The following is a 9,644-nucleotide window of genomic DNA, read 5'->3' as shown; positions in this document are numbered from 1 at the left end:
TGAGCTGTGTTAATGTTTGACAGAGTGATGCTAATTGCTCTCTAAAACAGCTTTAGGGAGCCTTGCTGCTGAATATGCTCAGTGTACCATGAACAAAATAGCATCATTAGACTTATAGCTTACCAGTGGGTGTCATTGGCACTTACAGTTATCAATGGTTAAACCTTGGCAATTCTGAATTTCTGAACATTTTTATTGCATTTATACACAGCAGGGAATGCTAAGTATTATCAGCTTTAATCATAATAAAAGAGGATTATTTAATTTTAGGCAAGATGCTCAAATAATAAGAGATCACATCTGTCTACTTGGATGGGTGATGTAAGGGGTGGGCCCCAATATTTTGTCAGTATAACCAGAACATGCTGGAGGGAACAAAAGGCTCATGCATGAGATTCGTGTCAAATCATCACTAATCATCTTCTTACAGGATTAAACTATCTTGAATAAAAGTAGCTAAATTTGGAGCCTGTTTTTTTTTTTTTTTTTTTTTTAATAAATTCTGAAAAAGTCAAAACTTTTGTGCCTTTCAGTCTGACCTTTCCCACCTGCTTGCAAATTTTTATAATGTCTGACTCTCTCTTTTTTTTCTAATGGTTTATTATACACAGTTGTTTAAGTATCTCTTTTCAGATAAAGGCAATCCAGGCAAATGTCTTATGAATAAAATATGCCCTGAAATGTCTCTTTATGATGTTCAGATGTTAGATGGTGTGTGAGGGGAATAATATTTTCTACATACAACGGAGGGACAATATTATATAAAGAAAGCGTTCCACCCTCCTGCAGTTGTTCCCTTCTGAGTTTAATCTGCAGCTTTATAACATCATTCCTCCCTGTTGTTCTCTGTATGAGACCTTAGTTGTATTCATAGCAGTCAGTGTCAGTATACGGTTCTGATACAGCACTCAGTAATTTGTCTGCTTTCGGAAGTCCCAAACTGCATTGTATATGTCCTGATCAGCAAAGTAACTGAAGCAGACTCTTAGACTGTACACATGGTTTGGTACAGGCAATATCATCTTTCAGTGATATTACACTTATTTAGTTATTTTTGGCAGAAATAATTTATTTCTTTTCACAGGTTCTTGCACTTATTTTTCTCATTTTCAAATCAAGCTACATGGACACCTGTTCAAGATAAAAACCAGACTAAAATGTTGTTTTTAACTCAGTGCAACCTGAGTATGATTGACTAAAGAGTTTTAGTTTGTTTTATAAAAGCTGAATTAGACTATTTAATTGAAAACAAGTTGCAATTTTACTATAAAGTTTAATGAGATTCAATAAAGATGCAAGTAAGAAATAAAGTAAGAAGTCTGTGATGCGTAAAGAGTCACGCTGTCGGCACTTAGCACTCCTGAATTCCTATTTCTGCTCGTGTTTGCTTCTTGATGTCATTGTCTGCTTGACAGTGTCACTTCCTAAGCATTCTCATCCTGACAAAACATCCATCTCCTTCACCCCATATTGCACCTAACACTGACAACAACAGTTCACAGCTTGGCTTGAGGCATGTAGGAGTGCTGCAGTGATGAGTGCTAGACATGAAGACAGGGAGTTATTCTTGAAGGCAGGTTGTAACAGTCCAGCTTTGGCAAAGGAAATAGTACAGTTTACACCTCACTGTTGACTGAGATTTAAGAAAAGGAAAAAAAAAATAGCTGTGTGGAGTAGAAAGTGTGGAGCGGGATAATGTTCAGCAGCTGATCAAACATGGCAAGTGAGAAGGGAGGAGGATGACTGGCAGTTTCTGTCATGGTTGGGTCTCTTTGCCAATCCATTGCTTCAACTTAGGTGACCACAATAACCTGAACAACTCTGCTTCTGTGTGCGCATTTTTGATTGACTAAATATACGTAGCTTATAAAGGCAGAAACATGTCAGGTAAGTGAAAATGCTTCCAGACTGAAAAGAACAAAATCTGGCTTCAATATACAGGCATTTATTTTAAGAGATCAGGTGTGCACAATAAAAAAAAAAGTTTATATTTTCAAAATATTCAGCACACTAAATGTATTTTCACACACATAGATGGAAAAGTTCAACTAAAGCAGGTTGCGGAGTGGATTCTTGAAGACACCTGCATTATAGGATTTTCTTCCTGACGTCTCTCAGCAAGATCCCTTCAGGAGTGTTTACATTTTTAAGCTTTAGCAAGTATCACATCTTTGTTTAATTCAGGGTTTAAATGTGGTTTGGCAGATTTTACATATAAGCATTAATTATGACTGCCAATGACAACAATAAGGTTGTAGCTGTACGCTGTGCACCTGTGAATGCAAACCACCTGTTTACTTTATTGTTGTCTGTGTTCGGCTGCCAGGAAACTAAATGCATACAAAGGAAGGAATGCAAATTCCTTCAAAAGTTAAAATGGTTTTATACCAAAGGTATTAAAAACAGCAGGGTCACAATGTTTATTATTTCACAAGTCTACACAAAAGGAAAGAACAAAAGAAATCCTCTGTGAAGCCTGTTCTGTCTTTATGACGGAGCCCTTGTGTCCTTGGTAAGTGTGACAAAAGGTGTAAGGTTGTACAAACATTTGTTTTAGGCTGCATTTAAAAAAAAAAAAAACACTGAATAACAAAAGATAATTCATTCAATAGATTTTTTTTTAAATAAAATCTGTTGCGAACATTATAAATTATGCCAAAAGATTGAAGGTTGTCATTAATGACTTTTTTACTAATTCGGCAACATCTCACATAAATAACTTAAATGTAAACAGAAAATTTCCAAATGTCCTTTGTATTTTGAGTTTAATCTTGATTCTTGCGTGTTGAAGCATAGTTGAGAAAAGGGTGTGAAATCACTGATTTTATGAGGTTTTGTCTACCTTAGTCTGAAAGAGACAAACTGACTGTTTAGTGATCTACATCCAAAAACGAAAAAACCTCTTTTTAAATATTGGAGGACCACTCACAATGCAACATATAAATAAACAATTAATTTGATTAATAGATAAATAAATAAGTACATGGTAACGTTAGTCCTACATCGTTCTCATGTTTTTCCAGATGGGATTTAATCCATGAAATGGATTTATTTCAGATAAAGGATGGAATATATTTGGCATTGTGTGAAAGAAACAAACAAAAAAAAAGAGATTGTAATCTCTTACATACATCACTGCTGGATTTAGACTATATTTAGATGAATCCTTTCATTTAACTTTAATATTTGGTCTAGGAAAGCATATTATGGTCCATTTGAAGTGGAAACTCTGTGAAAAGCTTATATGTGTACCAAAGTGTTGACTGAAATTAATTTAAGCCTTTGATTTTGCAACTTGATAACTGTCTAAAGAACAAACAGAAAATTTTATTTTTTAGTTATTTTCAACAAGGAGACTTACCTCTAGCAAGGATTAAGTCCACCACACCAAACACTTAGAATGAATCTCTGTGTTCTTGGAAATTGCTTTAGTTTTTCAGAAGCTGTGCATTATTGGAGCAGAAAAAACAAGTTTGCTTGTCACACTTTCATAAAACATTTCCAGTCACAAGGTAATGCTTTATGCAGCCATTTCTAGGATGTGTGCTTAGATGAGCAAACACATGAGCAGCCACAACTTTTCAAACACATCAGCATGGACTACCCAGATGTTTCATATAACTATTTGCTTCAGGAAATGTTGAACTATAAGGGCATGGCCCCACACAATCAGTTCTAAGTCAGTTTAAATTAGAGGCAGCGATAACAGAGCTTTGCCTAATTAAGCATCATGAGATCCCTCCAGCCACAGCAAAACCCTTCTGCACTGGTGGATGTAAACAAAGAATTATTCAGCAATTAGAGTCAGACATTATGCCGTGTCATGTATTAATAATCGGGGTAAATTAAGATGATTAAATAGCAATCCATTTACAACTTTGCTTGGTAAAAATTACTGGCATCTAGTGGTAAAAATGGACATCAAAATTACTTTAAATACCAAGCAAAGTTGTAAATGGACAGAGGCCATCAGGGGCCAAATTCTTCCAGAACTAATTTTCGAGTGGATCCAGTGGGCTCAGGTGTGGTGACGACTGAACTACAAGTAACTATCTAAACATTTTTACATGTGCACTGTCTTCTATTTATTTTTACCTTTTCATGAAACACTTAACCAAACGGTGCAACAAAGCCGGCACTGCAGCTCAGTGTCCTCATTTCAGACACAGAGTTGCTTGTCCATTCAGGGACACCTCAGTAAAACTGGTGGCACAAATGTAGCAGCTACTATGTATATGAACCCACAGCAAGTATATATAATTGCTCATTCTAGGAGAATTTTTTTTTTTTTTTTTTTTTTTAAATAAAATGATAAAATACTAGCCTCTTGCCCAATGATTCCTGGGATAGGCTTCAGCTTCCCCAAGAGCAATTAGACAGAGTGGTTGAGATAATGGATGAATGGATGACAACATACTAATGCAAACAGGGCTTTCAATTATATATACAAACAGTCCATTAATAACCTTTGCTTCAGATGTCAACTTTAAGTTACAGCTACACTTAAATGGTGATTGTCTCTCAAATAAATAACAGGATTGAATTTTTTTTTTTACTTTGAACACTTTCAAAGATCTTTTTTTTTCATTTATATTTTAACATAAGAAGTTTCATGCCGCCCTGCGATGGACTGGCGAGCTGTCCAGGGTGTACCCTGCCTGCCGCCCAAAGCTGGCTGGGATAGGCTCCAGCTTCCCCGCGACCCTGAATTGGAATAAGCGGTTCGGAAAATGAATGAATGAATGAATGAAGTTTCATGCCATTCTGTGGTTACTATGAAGCTTAATGGAAAAACAAAACTGTACACATAACTACATGGACAATTTTGTACCATTACATAAGGTCCATATAATCTGGCTGATGTGTATTGAAAATCATCATCTTCAACACCTTTTTTCTGAAAAATTATGCCACCCACATTAAAGCAGTGCTGTTAGGTGACCTTTTATTTATTTATTTATTTATTTTTATAAAATTCTTCTTCTTCTACTTCTTACTTTGCATTTCATCGTAGGAAAGTCAACTGTCACACTTTCTGTAATACTTATCTTACCCCTACTTATGACCATCAACTTGAAGGGTTAAAAGGATGCTCAAGCTGTATTTCCTCCAGGCTGTTTCCCCTTATGTGCTCCAGCGCTGTTCGAGCCATGGCACCAACATCATCCCTGACAGGATGATTGTCCTGTCAACTGAAGGGTCCATTTGATTATGCATGTTTTCACTTTTTTCCTTCAATGCTATGTATTCTAAATGGATCTGAGGGAATGTGGAGGTGAGAGAGGGGCTGCTACAATATAATTAATCTTTTTGCCCGCTGTGGTCGTCAGTATGACTGGCTGTGCTCAGGGGCCATTAAAAACAACAGGGGCACAGTGAAGGCAGTGATGAAAACAGGAGCTGGGGAGCGAGTGGAATGATTAGTGGCAAGTAGATAGGCTTCTTCCTGCTGCTACAAATGGAAATAGTGTGATTGGAAGCAGCTATTATGGATCTGTTTAATTATTTGCATAAATATTCTCATGTGTAAGTTAATTTGGTAGCCTATAATGAAAAAGGCAAAGTTGATTCACTTGGAACTTGTCTGTGCAGCCGCTAATTGCGCTCTTTATCATATGAAATTAAAAGCTAGCTTTAAATCAGATGAAGCATGAAAAACTGTGTAGCTAAATTTCACTTTCCTAATTGACCACATGAATTAAGTGCAAATGTTTACAGTAGACCATTGCACTAAATTTAATTTAATGGGGTGTGTGACTTTTTAAATTTGTTAGAGAGTTGGACTAGAAGATTTAAGGCAAACAAAAAGACTTAAAGTTGTGTTGAAATAACCAACTGGCAATAGCAGGCTAACTGCTTAAAAGTGCTTTCAGGTGTCTTTTGGGGGCTTTTAGAGGGAGACCATATGTAATACATACCAGAATCTGGTCTCAAAATGTAAAAGAAAAAGTAAAATGTGTTGTAAGTTTCAATTTCTTACTGTTTTGAATCCATCTATGTGAAAGTACAGAGAGCCTCTTTGAATAGGGGGGGGGCTGGAAGTGAAGAGGACATCAGACCCATTTTGATAGACTGTGCCCTGTCTACCATCTTGCTTCATGGTAAGACAAGAACCTTGCGAGTCATCGGGGTGGGCTATAAAAGTAGTGTAGCCAAGCCGAACAAGTTTGTTGACGTGACGACAGGATGGAAGATCTCACCACATTTTCCTTAATCATTATGAATTCAAATGCACTGTGATTCTTACTTTATTTTTTCATTTCTTTTCCTTCTTATTGTTACTTTTTACTTTTATCAGGGACCAGCAACTCCTTGGAGAAAGAGTTTGCAAGCAACCTGAATGCTGTGTATTATTATTATTATTATTATTATTATTATTATTATTATTATTATTATTATTATTATTATTATTATTATAATAGTCTTACAGTGAAACCAATCCAAATTATGAAGAGGATTTGTGAAATTATTGTCTTTGTGCTACGTTGACATAACATGCAGTTCTGCTTCATTTTTAAGTGTAATAACTTATAGTCTGAGATATATTTTGTTTTGCTTTGTTGAAGTAGCCAAACATCAGCCTGTCCAGATTTTTGTAAGATTAACTTATTGCAATATGAAATACAAAGACTGTTTGAAATCATTTTGTAGACTTTAAGACCACCAAAATGGCTTTATTGTGGGAGCACAACATGTAAGGCCTATCAGAAAATTAGAGTTTGCATCAGCTTGCATAGTCAAAAAAGGTAACTGGAAACATCCACTATATACTTGACACTAGCCTGTTCTATTTGACTAAACCAGCTAGTAGAAAATGTGAGTTATTTTTAACTTTTATCATTCTTTTCCAAAGATCACCTCAGATTTGCTGTTAGTGAGGTAGAAACTCAGGGCTTGTGTTGTTTTATGATAGAGACACCCCTGCGAGCCTCCTGTTTTGGGAGGAAAAGCTTATACAATATATATATATATATATATATATATATATATATATATATATATATATATATATATATATATATATATATATATATATATATATATATATATATATATATATATTATATATATATAATATATATTATATATATAATTATATTATATATATTATTATATATATAATAATATATTAGTGTGTGTGTGTGTGTAGATATAGCATTTAACTTATGGAACTGTGAGCTAATTGATTTTCTATTTATTCCAACATCCAATTAATAACAGTAAATAATTAAATAATGATTAAAAAAATTATGTCAGAAAAAAGCACAGATTACAACCAGGAAATCAAGCAAATAATGTTGCTGTGCTTGCATGATCTATCTGCACATTAATGGATTAGTGTCTTTTTTGTTTTGGTTGCCGTCTCGCTGTGTTTACACAGTGAAAGGTGATAGCTCCTGCCAGTTACTCTGCCTAATACTCTAACCACACCAAATGTAGAAAAACCCATAGCAGCTACTGGGAGTCATTACCCATTGCTGACATTTTGGAATTGAGTGTCCAGTCATTTACATTCCCTTTACGCCATCTTAGTGGACAGATTTAGTTTTTTATTGAGGTGGATATCAGAAAGCAGTCAGTTTAGACAAGACACATTCTGTATGCAAATAGGCTTCTGTTTATATTTGTAACATTTTAAGCTAACACCGTTTTAGTATCCTTTGTAAATCTCAATGGGGATAATTAATCAATTTGAGATGTAAGAGGCTTGTTGTCCTCTCCTGTCTGGGATTAATGGGCTCATTTATGTGATGACAATGGAGTGTTTTCACCAGGTGCTTTGAAGCGGTGTTTGAGGATGCCGGCAGGCAAAAATTACTGAGAGATCGCATCCGGGTGCCAGTGTTTAAATTACCTTGTTAGACTCCTAGTCTGTAGTAATCATGTTCCACTGGCTGTACCTGATAAGCAGTAGCAGTATCACTAATCAGGCCCTGTCATATCTCACAAGTGTCATTTCTGTGCAACATTGCATTCTTTTCCTCTGGGACATTTTCATCCGAGAACCAACAGACATAAGTAACCCCAATGATGAGAGAGGCAGATGTGTTCAGCAGCAAAGCAATCACACATATCCACTGTCACAGCCACTCTTGTATCTGAATGACTGTCATCGAGTGCCCATGGCAGGAAACATGAATGCAGCGTACATCACATTCCTTTACCTTTTTTGGTCATATCTGGCTGCAACACAACCCAAAAGTGCAGTTCATTAATCAAAGTATCAAAAGCCATGCTGCTAAATTTAGCAGCAGTCATGCAGTCAGGTCCATATACATTTGGACGCTGGCACAAGTTATGTTATTCTATATCTTTACAAAAACATATTAAACATACAGTTGGGAAATAACAGGGCTTAAAGTGCATACTCTCAGCTTTAATTGCAAAGTATTCATGTCCAAATTCGTGGAAAAGTTTTGAAATTATAACTCTTTAATATGTAGCTGTCTTTCTTTCTAGGGATTTAAAGTAATTGGACAGTTCACTTTAATGCTTAATGTATATGTATGTCAGCACACTAGAAGTGGCTCCTGATTTGGGCCATGGCCAGAAACATCACTACTTTTTCTGCTTGGTGAATAAAACACATGAGGAGTTATTTCTAGTGTGCCGACCTATATTTTTCCATTGTCTTAATTTTCTTTTGGTTCCAGCACCTAGCTTTATCATGTTTAGAGTGTGAGGATTTTGAACTTTTTCCACTGGGTTCTTTCTGGGCACTGCGACTTTTTCCTGTCCCTCCAAAGACATGCATGTTTGGTTAGATCAGCAGACATCAGTGTCAATTGTTGAAGGCTTCTGTTCTGCATGTCTTGGACGTTTCCTGCTGCAACAGACTTGAATCCAATTATTGGGTCAACATCCTTTGGTAGAACTTCAAAACAAGTAGTTGAAGCGAGCCATTTAATTTGAGTCAGGTGTGTTGGATCAGAGAAACATTTAAAACCTAGATAAAGTTAACATGGGCAGGTGTAGGTCAGAAGAAAGAGCAGTCATCTTCAAATGGTAGGGTTGGTGGTCAGTTCCAAGTATCCCTTGCCCCTGCAAATACAAGACCATATCCCAATATACCTAATATAATTGCATTGATAAAATATTAATCCAAAGTTGTGTTCTGTTTAAAAAGCAGACTTTTGGAAAAGTTTAAAAAACTTAATACAAGATTATTCATTAAACTATTTTTTTTTTTTTAAATGGGAAAGGCTTCTGTTTTCTTAGAAGAAATCTTATTCAAACTAAAACAAGTGGCTTTCTGGTTTTGCTGCATCAAAAAATTTCATTAACATGTATGATAAACAAAATAAGGAAATCTTTTGGATAGGTATACATCATGACACAGCAAGGCTTCGGGCATTCAGCCCATGGAACATCTCAGTTAAGCCAGTTGTCTGGATACAATGTAAGAATGAACGGCTGAAAATAAAAGTTTAAATCTAGAAGTGTCACGGGGTTCTCTCTGCTGTTCCCAATGACAATGGCGACGTCATGGTTTTGTTTGAGGTGGTTTATTACCAACTCCTCTCAAGTGCAATGATATGTACAGCGGTCCCGTGCAATATGTACAATATCCACAATATTTACAATATATACAATATTGACAAGGGTTCTAACTATACACTCAATAAGCTCCAGCTCTGCAACAC

Source organism: Telmatherina bonti, assembly GCF_933228915.1.
Source record: "Telmatherina bonti genome assembly, chromosome: 14".
NCBI classification, from domain to species: Eukaryota; Metazoa; Chordata; class Actinopteri; order Atheriniformes; family Telmatherinidae; genus Telmatherina; species Telmatherina bonti.
This window is presented reverse-complemented; position numbering follows the sequence as displayed.